The sequence below is a fragment of the Aegilops tauschii genome, chromosome 1 (assembly GCF_002575655.3).
Source record: "Aegilops tauschii subsp. strangulata cultivar AL8/78 chromosome 1, Aet v6.0, whole genome shotgun sequence".
Taxonomy (NCBI): domain Eukaryota; kingdom Viridiplantae; phylum Streptophyta; class Magnoliopsida; order Poales; family Poaceae; genus Aegilops; species Aegilops tauschii.
In genome coordinates, this window is record NC_053035.3 from 14629666 (window position 1) to 14646130 (window position 16465).

A 16465-nucleotide genomic window follows, 5' to 3' on the forward strand; every position below is an offset into this window, starting at 1 on the left:
TCTATTTATGTACCCATGGGTTTGCTAGGGTTGCCGACATGGACAGTGCAGAAAGTTCTTCAGGTTATCCAGGTGGGCATGGGCACTACTGCAGAACCGGGCTATAGCACCGGTTCGTAAGGCCCTTTAGTGTCGGTTCTGTAACCGGCACTAAAGGGTGGGGACTAAAGGTTCCTCCCTTAGTACCGGTTCAGCACGAACCACCGCTAAAGGGCCACCACGTGGCACGAGCCAGCGCCGGGGGCGGGGAGACCTTTAGTACCGGTTGGTACTAAAAGGTTTGGGGGGTTTTGGGTTCATAATTTCTTTTTCCTTTAATTTTGTGATTTCCATTTAACCTTTTTCGTTTGTTGGTATTTTACGATATTACATATTGTACACGTTATGCATATATATATAAATAGAATTTGTTGTAGAACCGATCATATATATATATATATATATATATATATATATATATATATATATATATATATATATATATATATATATATATATATATATATATATATATATATATATATATATATATATATATATATATATCATCGAATATCTCGCACCACCATTCACACATACACATGTGTGTGTGTGTGTGTGTGTGTATATATATATATACAATTTGGTATATACAATTTCTCCTACATGGAGGCATTATTACTGCGGTAGCGGCGGTAGCGGGTAATGGTATTCTCCTTTGGGATCAATGACCTGGTCGAGCAAAAATCCCGCTATTTCCTCTTGAATTGCCGCTACGCGATTCGTTGGTATGAGCTTATCCCGCACCTCATTGAACGTTTAAGAAGGAGATCAATATGCATGTATTAGTCGTCGTGTGATTAGATATTGATAATGATGTAAAAATTGTGAATAGTGTTCTGACAAACGTATCCATAGTTGTCTATCAGATTTGGTCTTTTCGGACGCCATCATGCGAATGTTCTCGCAAACGTAGTATGCACATAAATAGTCCCCGGCGCCTGCTTCATGGCCTTTACGAGAATAGAATTCAATCAGATAATAATTAATCAAGCATGATAATTAATGGTATTGAAACTAGAATTAAAGATATGGTAGCTAGCTAGCTAGTACTACTTACTTACCTTGGGTCGAAACCAATACAGCTGTTCTTTCCATTCGCCTGGAACCGTTTTGATGAACTATTGCCAAGCCCTGCCCGCCGGCAAAGAAAATGAATAAAGGAGTTATTAATTAGTTGATATTAGGAAATGACAAACTAAAGAGGCCGACATAAAGTTCAATAATGATTGAAATTACCTGTTGACTATCCCCTTCAGGATTGAGTAGTCACTAGGTTTTTTAAGTAGTGAGTCCAGTACTTTAACTGTTCCTTCTTCAATTTGAATGACTAACAAGATCCAGTGATACCTGCATGCGCATACGTTTGCATGTATAAATTAGGCTGGCATGTGCATAACACTTATCAACTACTCTAAACCCTATACACTTATTAACATCTAGATAGTAAGCAAAAACAAAATTTGTAGTACAAGACAGTGTGATTCACTGGAAGTTGTAAGGAAGTAGTATATCTCGATTGGTATTGAGGCGCTTCAAGAACTCTAGCAAGTTTTTCTCTACTTCTTGTTTCTACCATTCATAACTCCATGTCTCTTCATTAATGGTATTTGGGTCAATGAACCCAATGCCATAGCGTCCAGCTTTTCTCATTTCATACATCTTCATCCTGCATAATACCACAGAAAAGTATATAGTGAGGATAATTACAGGTAATAATCAACGAGAGCACTACAGCTAGCTTGAGACTTAAATTACAGAAAGAGATCACTTACAGACAATAGCAACTGACGATAGATTTGTCGAGTGCGTCTTGATTGAATAACTGAAACAATTCTGTATACTCAACAGACAGAGCTGTCTCATGGAAGTAATGCTCTTCCTTGACTTTCACCATGAGGGACTCTCGATTGGTAGTCTTGGTAATTTCCATGTACCATTGATGCAATTCATACATTCTCGTTGAGAGCTTCTTGACCTCCTCGGGCTTGACCATAGGTTCGTCGCGGACATATTTCCGTTTTATGTCCACCTCTCTAATCGTATCCATGGGCTCGAGCTCTAGGAGTTGATAAACAGTGATATCGAGCTCTTCAGCCTGCCTTCTATGCTCGTCGGTTATTACCAGCTGATAGGCGCCGGTACTCGCATGTGTTGGTACAATGAGCGGGGGCATCGATTGTACCGCCTGTTCTCCCAGCTGGGGAACGGGTTTCCTGCTTTTTTTGGCAGCTGCTTGGCTCGAGCTCGAGCTCGAATCCTTCTTTTGTTGTGCTCGATGTGCCTTCCTGATTTGGCGCTCATAGTCTGAGTCAACGGGATTGGGAGCTGGTTTTTTAACCTTACGAATAAAGTGGTCAACGATATCCTCAGACACTTTCTCCTTCGGCGGCGGTGGCGGTTTCGCCCCAAAATGGGCGTCCACTTGGGCCTTCACTATGGCTTTCGTTTTGCTCGTCGGTCATGTCGTAAGGCTTCATCGAAAGAGGCGCGAGGCTTGGACCATATTGAAATCGCTTGCCTTCGCCTGTACCTCCTGTAACTCGACTTGTCCCGCTACCGCACCATAGCTGCGGCGGCTCTCTTCCGCGGTTGCTGAGGCGGCGGAGACGGCTGACGTGGCTGACTTGGAGGAGGAGGAGTGGGCTGACGCGGTGCCGGAGTTGGAGCAGGAGGAGTGGCCTGACGCGGTGCCGGACTTGGAGGAGGAGTGGCCTGACGCGTTGGCGGACTTGAAGGCGCAGGACTCTGCTGAGGCGGTGGCTGATGACTTGGAGGAGCGGGAGTCTGCTGACGCGGTGGCGGACTTCGAGGAGGAGTCGGCTGACATGTTGTCGGTGGCCTTCGAAAGATGATGCAACTTTCTCCATAGGATGATACGATGTATGGCCTCTCCCAGTGTGTGCTCCTCGTCACCTCCAGGAATGTCAAGCTCTAACCCCGAATATTGGTCCACCAGTTCATCAACCACGACACGAGCATAGCCAGCTGGAATCGGGTACCAATGGAAGGTTGCTTCGGGGGGATTTGTATAAGCATCGGCGTCCGCCACCTTCATGGATATGTTCTTCATTTTGAAGTGTAGCTCACAATTTGTGTTCTCCATGATGTCATCCACAGGGTATCTATCCAGCAGTCCCTCGCCCGGGGCGGAACCCACGCTGCTTCTCGGCATGGATGGGACAGTGCTATCCAATGCTGCATCATCCGCTAGCTGCTGCCGCTGCTGAGACCCCCTTACTTAGCTAAGTGAGTCGATCTGCTGCTGCTGCCTCTGGAATTGGAGTGCCAACTCCGCGTGCGCTGATTCTAGGCCTTTAAGGTGTTCTGCTTCCTCTTCCTCTGCTCCTCCTACAGCTTCCTCTTCTTCTCCTCCTCCATCTTCCTTCTCGCACGGCTTCTGTAGTCGGCGTTCCAGTCCGCAAACCCCTCATACCACGGAACAACGCCTTTGCCTTGTGTTCTTCCCGGGTGTTCAGGATTTCCCAGGGCGCGCGTAAGCTCGTCGTTCTCTCTGTTGGGCGTGAACACCCCCGTTCGAGCCTCTTCTATTGCAACAAGTAGCTTCTCTTCGGCTCCTTTAAGACTTGCCTTCTTCGAAACCTTGCCTGTCTTCGGGTCCAACCGCCCCCCCCCCCCCCATGCGCATAGAACCAAGTCCTGCACCTGGGGTGCCAGCTCAATGTAACTGGAATGACCGCTTCATCCACCATCTCTTTCTCAGACTTATCCCACTTAGGCATTGCCACCGTGTAGCCACCTGGCCCCAGCTTATGGAACTGCTCCTTTTTTTGCGGCATTGGCCTTGTTTATTCTCGACCGTTCCTTAGATAATTCCGATTCCTTGAATTTCACGAAAGCGGGCCAGTGATCTCTTTGCTTCTCCAGTGTTCCCGTGAATTCTGGAGTCTTCTTTCCTCCTTTGACGTAGTTGGCCCATATAGTTTTCTTGTGGTTGTTGAATGCAATTGCCATCTTCCTAAGAGCAGCGGCCTTCACTTTCTGCACATCTGCATCTGTGAAATGATCTGGTAGGGTGAAATGTTCCATGAGAGATTCCCAAAGCAGATCTTTTGCTCTGTCGTCGACCCAAGTAAGATCTGGACGTTCCTTTGCTGGCTTTTTCCGTTCTTGCGTGGAGATCGGGAGTTGGTCCTTCACAAGAACTCCGCACTGATGAACGAACTTGTTTGCAATGTTCTTAGGCGCGATTGGTTTGCCATCAGTTTTGATGGCATCGATGTTGTACTTTACGCCCTCCTTCAACTTTTTGGCCGGGCCTCACACTGTCCTGCTGCCTGTAAAAGATTTGCTCGATCCGGAGGGCTGAAAGAAGAAAGATCGATTCGTTAATATATCTTCAAATCATTTAAAACATGTGATGATCACTAGATGCCTGCATATATAAATATACCTCGCCGGTCTCTGTTATTTCAAGATCAATATTTTCTTCGTCATCATAATCATAGTTCATGACTTCATCAATTCGGTCGTCGTGATCGAATATCATATCACCCTCCCCGGTATTGTTCAGATATTCGGAGCCGTCATCTTCTTCATTCTGATCATCTGGCCCGCGAGGGGAGCGTATGATCTCGAACAGGGCATCTTTTCCTTCTCTACCGGTATCGTCCGTCATAGCTTTTATTTAACTAATCCAGAAGAAATATAAAATAATTTAGTATTCAAATTACAATGCATGCATGCAATCAATAAGGAAAAACTGAATCATATTACATAATATGCATCATCGAATATAATCTCGAATACATCGTCTCGAATATTATCGAATAATGTATATAATCTCGAATACATCGTCTCGAATAATATATATAATCTCGAATACATTGTCTCGAATATTATATATCGAATACATCACTAGCTAGCTAGCTAATAAAGATCGAATACTACAGAATAATCTAGTTCACTCGCGTTTCCTGAAGCGCGGGCGGTGGACACCCAAAGAGAAGGAATCATCACAGGATCATAGCTCGGGTCATCTCCCCAAAGAACCTGCCAGGTATTGGAGAACCTGACGTCCATAGCAGCCATGTAGCGACGGACGTGCTCGTCCTCCTCCCTGACACGGCGACCACTACACCATAACACTACATCCCTATCAGCTAGGTTGGCTGGGAAAACAGCTTCTCTCGACAGACAGTCGGGAAAGACTATTGCCGACCGACACTGTCTGTTGGGGAAAGTCCAGACGGGAAAAGCCTTTCCCGACCGACATATCTTTGCCGACCGACTGTTTGTCAGCTATGGGGTACATTTCGCGACCGACATTCTGTTGGGCCTACCATGGACCTTTCCCGACCGACAGTCTATTGGGCATGGCATGAACCTTTCCCGACCGACTATCTATTGGGCCTGCCATGGACCTTTCCCGACCGACTGTCTGTTGGGCTTGCCATGGCCTTTCCCTACCGACTGTCTGTCAAGGTTTGTTTTGCCGACCAACTTCCCTTGCATTAGCTTTCCCAAACCTTGTTTTGCCAACCAACATCCAGTAGCCCTTCGATAGCTTACATTTGTGTTACCAGCAAAATATCAATCAAGTTTCATATTTCATACAAATAATGTGCATGTCCTCAACAATATTAAACCATAATCAAACAATAATAGAACACATTAATTAATATCACATATAAATAGTTCATCCAATATTAACATAATGACCAACCAAATTTCCCATAAACTAATGTAACTAATTAAAGAGGAAACAATATGGTTCATTTTCTCAGGCACAATGTGTGTTTACAAAATGATACATAAAACGCATCTCCAAAGATTCAGTCACCATTACAAAAAATATCCTATTGCCATGAACCACCAGCTTCATGGTTCCTCGTCCTCTTGCATGTCTTGCCTACAAAATGTAAAGAAGTTGTGATTACATTCATACTTCATAAAGACAATGGCACCTAAAAAAATTGTATAGATCATATCATTGACAACTATTACTTCACAGGGCAAGCTAATACCGAAACACCTACTAAGAAAAGCACTCCATTCAGGTATAGGTGGCCATGTAAAGGGCATGCTAAGCACTAGTTAAAATGTCCTAATTTCTAGACACTAAGTTCATTGATAACCATAAAGAGTTAAAACACACAAGGAGCCGTTCACTAGATGACTTTATTGTGACTGCATTAAAAATTTAAACTGAAACTGAGAGAGACCTTCTCTGGCATTCACTCATTTTATGGAGCGGAATTGTATTTATCAACAAAGATTAAACATAATGGGCCACAAATAAGTAAGAGTTTACAGGATACTTCAGACTTTTTTTTACCATGATGACTTCTATATAGCTCAGACCTTTAATAGCAGCCCACCAAAAAGGAATAAGCTAATACATAATCTTCAGGATCTTCTGTCCAACAAAATTATAGATACATGCAGTTTCCTCAGAAGGGTAACGTACAACAAACTCTACCAGTACATGGTAGCCCAGCTGCCTATTGACTACAGTATCAACACAGGGCTATGGTGACAAAGTAAAGTTGAATGCTAAGTTCGACTACGACTATACAGATACAGTAGCTATTGCCTGCTATTATCTGCTTTCCTGAATGAGTTGAGATATGTGCATAAGATACTACAACTACAACTATACAAAATTTATCCATGTTCTGGTTCTTTTTATCATACACAACATACGATTCTGTCTTATTGATTAATTAGTCTATTAGAAGTCTAAGTGTATATTCTCAAAAAACAGCAGAAAGGTGATTCACAAATACTGTATTTTCATGCAAAATAACAAGAATAACAGCAACCAACTTAAGAGATCCAACTGCAACCTAGGATGCCCACTTCCATACAGTATTTGCTAAACTTGTACATAGCGAGGAATTCCCAGGACACCATGTGCTACAGGTTTTCGAAAATCCATTTTCTGCAGCACAAAGCACACTGATATTGGGAACACTCATGGCTGACCTTTTAGTTAGATAGACAAATGCTGACACGCCATGTATCAATTGAACCCTACAACCTTCAGAGTGTCAATGGTGTCAAGTAAAGTAACAAATGCATCTATAATATTCAGTTGGTTAGGTACAAACTTGAAATTTCAGAAAATTTTCAGGACTGATGCAAAATGTCCAACCAACTGTCGACATTCAATTGTAACATATCTTATTACCTGAAAATCTAATCTGATCATCTTTAGTGGCTAATATCAATTGTAATGTTGTCTTATAAAGAGCACCGTGGATGGATATATTATCATTTTTGGTAATTTCTAATCACATGTGATTATGTGAAACATCTGGGCACATGTGTTGCACTATGTCTGGAGCAGCAAAATGGAGTCATGCTCGCTTTTGTGTTACACTGAAGATTATTAATGTGAACTACCATGAGAATTCAGTTTTTATGGTAAATGTCGTCTTATATAGAGCTAGTATTCAGGCTTGGAGATTATTAGTGTCAAAAACCATGAGAATTCAGCCCCTGTATGTTAACCTGCTGTTATTTATTTATTATTACATATTTTCGTATGGTATTACTGTTATTTTTCTTACAAATACACTTCATGCATTCTCAGCTGAGCCAATCCATCAACAACATCATGATTTATCTTCTTTCTACAGTATATGTATGTATGATATGGTAACATGACATCTACCAGACTAGATTGAACTTCTGGAGGGCATGTTTACTCCATGTAGTACATAAATACTTTTCTCTATTCTTATGGTTGTATATGTTCAGCAAAGGAGAACTTACTGCTAGAAGTTCCAATGAATTTTTTTGTACCTCATTTTGCTTTATCTTTGCAGAAATCTTCTACCTGCGGATTCTAAAGGTAGCCCTGCAAAAACCATTATCCAATTCAGTGGCTAACAATCGCACAATATAAATAGACAATAATAGTAATCGATGGCTAGGGTTTGAACTTTACTGCTTCAAAAGCTTCTTTATTTCCATGAATCAAAGCAGCACTGATTTTTTTTTAAAAGAGAACAATCTGCAGAGAGATGGCCGTACCAACCACCAGAGCTATGGAAGGTTCATTGCTGGGAGTTAAAATCTGCAGAGAGAGAGAGAGGGGGGGGGGGGGGGGGGGGGGGGGCTTCCGGATGTCGTTGCCGCCATGGACGGCTAAGAAGATGGGGGCACCAGCCGCCACGCTCCTAGTCGCCAGAAGATAAGGGAGCAGAGGTCACCCGCCCCGTTCCGAACCACCAGAACCGAAGGGGCCTTGTCCCGCTCAGATCTGCTACCATGCGAGGGGGAGAGGGAGCTGGGTATGGGTTGGGGCGGTGGTGCCATGGGACGGAGGGGAGAGGTGGCCTCACCGGGCGCTGCCAGATGCGAGCGTCGCCGCCGCCGCTCAGATCGGGAGAGAAAGAGATAACAGCGTGTTTGGTTGGGGGTAATTAGAGCCAGGGAATGGGAATTGAAGGGGTATGAGACTTTAAATCTATTGTTTGGTTGGAAGAATTAGAAATTTACAAGGAAAAAGGCATGGGAATTGAGACTCCAACTCCCACCGTTTTATTAACAGGGGAGGGGGTGGGAGTTGGAAGGGAATTGTTTAAGTGAGTTAATTTTAACCGTTCATCTTAACTTTCCTTGTATAGTCCCATGTCAATTCCCACGAACCAAACAAGGGAGTATATTTTCTTCTCAAATTCTCACGAATAACTCCTATCACGCACCAACAGAGGATTGGAAATAAAATGACTTATCCCATGTCTAATCTTGATCCAACTCCCTACTCTAAACTCCCATTCCCCTTCTCAAATATTGCCAAACATGCTGTAAGGGAGAGAGAGCAGAGAGATAGCAGTGTGGTGTTTTTTTTTCAAGTGGACAGTGTATTAGGAGGTTGGGCTGTGGGGGCGCGCGGCATGAAAATTCGGATGGGCTTCGCGCTAAGTTTTTGCAGGCGCGCAAACTGATATTTCCGGCGGCCCAGCTGCCGACCCACCGTCCGTCAGGAACAAACCTCTCTTTTTCGAAAAAATCGAAACACATTTGCCGACCGACTGTGTGACGAGAGTGCAATTATTACCGACCAATGGTTCAATGCTATAGATTTCAGTATTACCGACTGACAGTTGGTCGTTACATGCGAGTAATACCGACCAACTGTCTGATAACAGTTTTACCAGCAAATAGTCGGTCGGTGAAAGTGACTTTTCCCAACACACGTCTGTAGGGAATGCAGTGTCGTGGTGTAGTGGACGTACCACCTCCGGCGGGGCCGGCTCCCTCCGCACCGAAAGTGGCCCACGCGAAGGCCACCAAAGGAGCTCAGGGTCGACGACGGGACCCGGGGCCGGGGTCCTCACCAAGCGGCGCCCCCCTAAAGGTAGCACCTTCCAGTGCCAGCCCGGCGGAGCCCAGTCCCGGACATGGGTCCTCTGAAGCAGGACGTCGTCGCGAACGGGTCGACGGCGAGGATGCGGGCCGGGCATCGTCGGGAACAAATACTATATGTAAATGTAACATTTTTTAAATGATTGGATTGTGATTTCTTATATACAAATTTAAAAAATGATATCGTTGCATATGTCAAAATTCTATATGCAAATATAACATTTTTTAAATTCTATATGCAAACTCTAGCTAATTCATCTAACATTAATATATATATATATCTAGCTAATTCTATACGAAATTTCTATATGCAAATTCTAGCTAATTCATCTAACATTAATATATATATCTAGCTAATTCATCTAACATTTGACATTTGATATTTGACATTAATCTAATCTAATTAATTAATTCATCTAAAACCTTTGTATAAAAAACAGAAAAAACTAAAAACTAAAAACTAAAAACAGAAAAACATCTAAGTGTGTGTGTGTGTGTGTGCGGGCTTGGGGGCGGCCGGGGTTCTCACAGCGGGGCGACGGGCCGAGGCGCGGCAAGGCGACGGGGGCGGCGACGGGGGGCGGCGACTGGGGCGGTGACGGGGGTAGCGACGGTGGCGGCGTACGGGGCGGCAGCGAGACGACGACGACGGGGACGTCGACGACGGGCCGGGGCGTCGACGGGGACGGGGGCGGGGCATCGGCGATGTCGAAGCAGAGAGAAGTGGGAGATGAGAAACTGAATTTTTTTGAAGTGTTTCCTATATAGGAGGCACCTTTAGTACCGGTTGGAGCCACCAACCGGTACTAAAGGCCTGTTTTGGCCAGGCCAAGCGGCGGGAAGGCACACCCCTTTAGTACCGGGTGGTGGCTCCAACCGGTACTAAAGACCCCTTCTTTAGTACCGGTTGGAGCCACGCCCCGGTACTAAAGGGCTGCGCTGGCGCAGCTGCCGTGTGACAAGTTTAGTCCCATCTCGCCAGCCGAGGGGCGTCCGCACTGGTTTATAAGCCCCAGTGCGGTAGCTCTGTCGAGCTCCTCTCTATAGCAGGCTTCTGGGCCTAACTTTGCCGTGCTGCCCTGTGGGCCTGCATCCTGGCCCAAGGCCAAGCAGGCCCGTTGGGCAGCGCACAATTTTTTTATTTAGTTTTTTTTCTTTTCTGCTTTATTTATTTTCTTTTATTTATTTCTGAGTTAGTTTTTGGTGTATTTAGAGTTTCTTTGTGAATATTTTTGCTTTAGGTACAAAAAATTACAAACTTTCTGTTAGTGCCAGTATTTTCAAATTTGAATAGTTTAAATTTGAATTATTTGAAATTTGTGTGAATCACTAGTTTGTGAATAACTTAACTTTAAAAATAGATTTTTAGGGATTCTTTTTTCTTTTGTTTAATATTAGTGTGTTTTATCATTATATTCAATTTGGTCATACTTAGGTTATTTAAAAAATGAAATGCCTTGTAACAGATGAGTTTTCTTCGAAACCCTGATACTTCGAAAGAGATTGTCCATTTTGTACACGAAGTGCATCCAGCTTTTGCCGTAACCCTCTCTACTTTTTTGCACATGCTATGTGGGTGAAATGATGATACCAAGCCAACTTTCAACCTTTTCAGAGTTCATTTGAAGTGTTTTTCAATTTCAGGGTCATTTAGCTAAAAAAACAGTAAATGCATGAAAAATAGCAAATGAAGTCAGGAAGGGTTGAAAATTGATAACGTGGCTTTGAATGGTGCATACTGAACGGACAAAAAGTCTGGAGTTGTAATAAGTTAAAAAAAATGAAATGTCTTTGTACCAGATGAGTTTTCGTCCGAAACCCTGATACTTCGAAAGAGATCGTCCCTTTTGTACACAAAGTGCATCCAGTTTTTGCCGTAACCCTCTCTACTTTTCTGCACATGCTATGTGGTGAAATTATGATAGCATGCCAACTTTCAACCTTTTCAGAGTTCATTTGAAGTGCTTTTCAATTTCAGGGTCATTTAGTTAAAAAAATCAGTAAATGCATGAAAAATAGCAAATGAAGTCAGAAAGGGTTGAAAATTGATGACGTGGCTTTGAATGGTCCATACTGAACGCACAAAAAGTCTGGAGTTGTAATAAGTTCAGAAAATGAAATGTCTTTGTAACAGATGTGTTTTCGTCCGAAACCCTGATACTTCAAAAGAGATTGTCCCTTTTGTACACGAGGTGCATCCAGTTTTTGCCGTAACCCTCTTTACTTTTTTGCACATGCTATGTGGGTGAAATGATGGTACCATGCCAACTTTTAACCTTTTCAGAGTTCATTTGAAGTGTTTTTCAATTTCAGGGTCATTTAGCTAAAAAAATCAGTAAATGCATGAAAAATAGCAAATGAAGTCAGAAAGGGTTGAAAATTGATGACGTGGCTTTGAATGGTGCATATTGAACGCACAATTTTTGAAGTTAGAGAAGTATGGATCTTCTTGCATTGTTGATAGACTATCATGTCTTGCATTCATTTGTAGTGCTTTTCAATTTAAGGGTCATTTAACTCAAAAAATAGCAAATGAAGTCCTACATAATGCATGAAAGAATTTGTTTGCACATAATATTCTTCGTGTTTCAAATGCCAAAACACATAAGTACCCTAACTATTACAAAGATTCCCTCCGGTTTGTTCGAAGTGGGACTTTCCAGATATATAAGTCCGGAAACTCATTAGAGAAGAAAGTGATGACAGTGAAGCCGATCACATCCCAGAGTGGGATCTTTGGGTGTGAAACTTTTTCTTCGCGTGTGTCCCTTTGCGCCGTAACCATGGACAATCTTCATCATTTAACTGGATGCTCGGGTCAATATTCACTGTGAATGGAGCAATTTCATCAAACTTTTCATAATCTTCTGACATGTCTGTGTTGTCATCCACTCCCACGATGTTTCTTTTCCCTGAAAGAATTATGTGGCGCTTTGGCTCATCGTATGATGTATTCGCTTCCTTATCTTTTCTTTTTCTTAGCTTGGTAGACATGCCCTTCACATAGAAAACCTGCGTCACATCATTAGCTAGGACGAATGGTTTGTCTGCGTACGCAAGATTGTTGAGATCCACTATTGTCATTCCGTATTGCGGGTCTTTCGTTACCCCGCCTCGTGTCATATTGACCCATTTGCACCGAAACAAAGGGACCTTCAAACCACGTCCATAGTCAAGTTCCCATATGTCTTCTATGTAACCATAATATGTGTCCTTTCCCGTCTTGGTTGCTGCATCAAAGCGGACACCACTGTTTTGGTTGGTGCTCTTCTTATCTTGGGCGATCGTGTAAAAGGTATTCCCATTTATCTCGTACCCTTTGAAAGTCATTATATTCGAAGATGGTAACTGGGACAGCAAGTACAGGTCATCTTCAACAGCGGAGTCATGAATGGCACGTGTCTGCAACCAACCGGCGAAAGTCCCATTTATCTCTGGGTGTTTGGAGCGTAGAAAATTCTTGTGTTCCTCCATATATGGAGCCACCAAGGCGGAATTCTGTAGAACTATGTAGTGTGTTTGAGTGAGAGAGTGCCCGTCCATACATATTATTTGATCCGCTCCTAGCGTGCCTTTTCCATCCACTCCGCCCTTATGCCGCGATTCAGGAACACCAATCGGCTTAAGATCAGGAATAAAGTCAATACAAAACTCAATGACCTCCTCATTTTCATGGCCCTTGGAGATGCTTCCTTCTGGCCTAGCATGGTTATGAACATATTTCTTTAAGACTCCCATGAACCTCTCAAAGGGGAACATATTGTGTAGAAATACAGGACTCAAAACGTTAATCTCTTTGCATAGGTGAACTAGGACGTGCGTCATGATGTTGAAGAAGGATGGTGGGAACACCAACTCGAAACTGAGAAAACATTGCACCAAGTCATTCTCTAACCTTGGTATGATTTCTGGATCGATTACCTTCTGAGAGATTGCATTAAGGAATGCACAAAGCTTCACAATGGCTAATCGAACGTTTTTCGATAGAAGCCCCCTCAATGCAACCGGAAGCAGTTGTGTCATAATAATCACGTGGAAGTCATGAGACTTTAGGTTCTGGAACTTTTTCTCTGCCATATTTATTATTCCCTTTATATTCGACGAGAAGCCAGACGGTACCTTCATACTGAGCAGGCATTCAAAGAAGATTTCCTTCTCTTCTTTGGTAAGAGTGTAGCTGGCATGACCCTCATGTATGCCGTCTTTTCCGTGCATACGTTGTTGGTCCTCCCATGCCTCTGGTGTATCTTTTGTCTTCCCATACACGCCCAAGAAGCCAAGCAGGGTCACGCAAAGATTCTTCGTCACGTGCATCACGTCGATTGCGGAGCGGACCTCTAGGTCTTTCCAATAGGGTAGGTCCCAAAATATAGATTTCTTCTTCCACAGGGTGCGCGTCCGTCAGCATCATTCGGAACAGGTTGTCTGCCAGGACCCTTTCCAAAGATTACCTTCAAATCCTTGACCATATCATGTACATCAGCACCAGTACAGTGGCGAGGCTTCGTCCGGTGATCCGCCTCACCTTTGAAATGCTTGCCTTTCTTTCTTACGGGATGCCTGCTCGGAAGAAATCGACGATGTCCCAGGTACACATTCTTCCTACAATTATCCAAATATATACTGTCGGCATCATCCAAACAGTGCGTGCATGCGCGATATCCTTTGTTTGTATGTCCTGAAAGGTTACTGAGAGCAGGCCAATCATTGATGCTCACGAACAGCAATGCCTTAAGTCAAATTCTTCCTGTGCGTGCTCATCCCACGCACGTACACCTTTTACATTCCACAGCTATAAGAGTTCTTCAACTAATGGCCTTAGTTACACATCAATGTCGTTGCCGGGTTGCTTCGGGCCTTGGATGAGCACTGGCATCATAATGAGCTTCCGCTTCATGCACAACCAAGGAGGAAGTTTATACATACATAAAGTCACATGCCAGGTGCTATGGTTGCTGCTCTGCTCCCCAAAAGGATTAATGCCATCTGCGCTTAGACCAAACCATACGCTCCTTGCTCACCTGCAAAGTCCTCCATGTACTTTCTCTCCATTTTTCTCCACTGCGACCCTTCAGCGGGTACTCTCAACTTCCCGTCTTTCTTACGGTCTTCTCTGTGCCATCGCATCGCCTTGGCATGCTCTTTGTTTTGGAACAAACGTTTCAACCGTGGTATTATAGGAGCATACCACATCACCTTGGCAGGAATCTTCTTCCTGGGGCGCTCGCCCTCGACATCACCAGGGTCATCATGGCTGATCTTATAGCGCAATGCACCGCATACCGGGCATGCGTTCAAATCCTCGTACTCATCGCGGTAGAGGATGCAGTCACTAGGGCATGCATGTATCTTCTGCACCTCTAACCCTAGAGGGCAGACAGCCTTCTTTGCTTTGTACGTACTCTCGGGCAATTCGTTGTCCTTTGGAAGCATCTTCTTTAACATTACCGGCAACTTTCCAAATTCCTTGTCAGATACACCATTCTCTGCCTTCCATTGCAGCAATTCCAGTGTGGTGCCCAGCTTTTTCTTGTCATCTTCGCAATTCGGGTACAACAATTTCCTGTGATCCTCTAACATGCGCTGCAACTTCTTCTTCTCCTTTTCACTTGCGCAGTTTCTCTTTGCATCGGCAATGGCACAACCTAGATCATCGGCGGGCTCATCTGATGCCTCTTCTTCAGCTTCTTCTCGCATTGCCGGCTCAGCTTCTTCCCCCATTGTTGTATCATCGTATTCAGGGAACCCATGGCCAGGATAGCTATCGTCGTCCTCTTCTTCTCCATTGTCTTCCATCATAACCCCTCTTTCTCCATGCTTGGTCCAAACATTATAGTGGGGCATGAAACCGGACTCAAACAGGTGGACGTGAATGGTTCTTGAGTTAGAGTAATTGTGACCATTCTTACAGCCAGCACTTGGACAAGGCATAAAACCATCCGCCCGCTTGTTTGCCTCAGCCGCAAGCAGAAAAGTATGCACGCCATCAACGAACTAGGAAGATAATCGGTCATCATACATCCATTGTCGGCTCATCTTCATTACACAGCACCGAATAGACCAAATTAATACAAGTTCATACATAAAGTTCATACAACACTTATTATCATAAAACAAACATACAAATAACTCTCTAGCTAAAGCATTTAAATGCAACAACAAATGCGATCAAGATCGCAACTAAGGTAACAATTGATCCAACAGCATAATGATACCAAGCCTCACTATCAATGGCATATTTTCTAATCTTTCTATTCGTCAAGCGCATTTTCTCCATCTTGATCTTGTGATCATGCACGACGTCGGCAACATGCAACTCCAATTCCATCTTCTCCTCCTCAATTCTTTTCAATTTTTCTTTCAAATACTCGTTTTCTATTTCAACTAAATTTAACCTCTCGACAATAGGGTCGGTTGGAATTTCTGGTTCACATACCTCCTAGATAAAAATATCTATGTCAACTTGATGGGCATAATTTGTCATAAACATGAAATGCAACAAATAGTTTTAAAAGAGAATATACCACATCCGAATCATAACCGGGACGAGGGTCGACGGGGACGGATATCAAAACCATGGCACTATGTATAACAAACAACGTACGGGTAAGATAATTATACAAGTAACTATATATCTAAATCACAGGAACATGATTTTTTTTTATAAAAAAGATAAGAACAAGAGGCTCACCACAAGGTGGTGCCGGCGACGGGTCGGTGCGGACGATCGACGGTGGTTAGGACAGAGACGAGAAGGCACTAAGTAAACCACACTTACATATGCAAACTAAGAGTTATTTTGAGCTCAAATTGCATATAAATCAAATAAACTACCACATATAATTCCTCCCAAATTACTAAAACTCACAAATTAATCACTATATAAAGCATTGCAAGAGCTAATCTAGCAATGAGAGATGAAAGGACAAAGTTGCTAACCTTTGTGATCACTTGAAAGGATGGGGGCCTTCAAATCTTGACAAAATTTGGGCAAAACGTGTGATGAGCTCGAGGAAGAGGGGAAGAACAGAGAGGAGAGGGAAAAGGGGAAGAACAGAGCGAGCCCGATCGCGGGTGGACGAAGGGT

General features: G+C 43.5%; 1 long non-coding RNA gene and 1 pseudogene across 2 annotated transcripts; both read right to left on the reverse strand.

Moving 5' to 3' along the window:
- Positions 1-5653: 5653 nt before the first annotated feature.
- LOC120976791 (uncharacterized) lies at positions 5654-8440 on the reverse strand. Of its 2 annotated transcripts, none has more exons than XR_006662040.2 (3): positions 7955-8440; positions 7810-7864; positions 5654-7035 (listed from the first exon to the last, which is right to left on the reverse strand). It is a non-coding gene; the product is annotated as an uncharacterized lncRNA (long non-coding RNA). The 2 variants fall into 2 exon arrangements; XR_006662043.2 differs by having other exon boundaries at positions 5654-7042.
- Positions 8441-12093: 3653 nt separating this feature from the next.
- LOC141026811 (uncharacterized) lies at positions 12094-15551 on the reverse strand (annotated as a pseudogene).
- Positions 15552-16465: the final 914 nt, after the last annotated feature.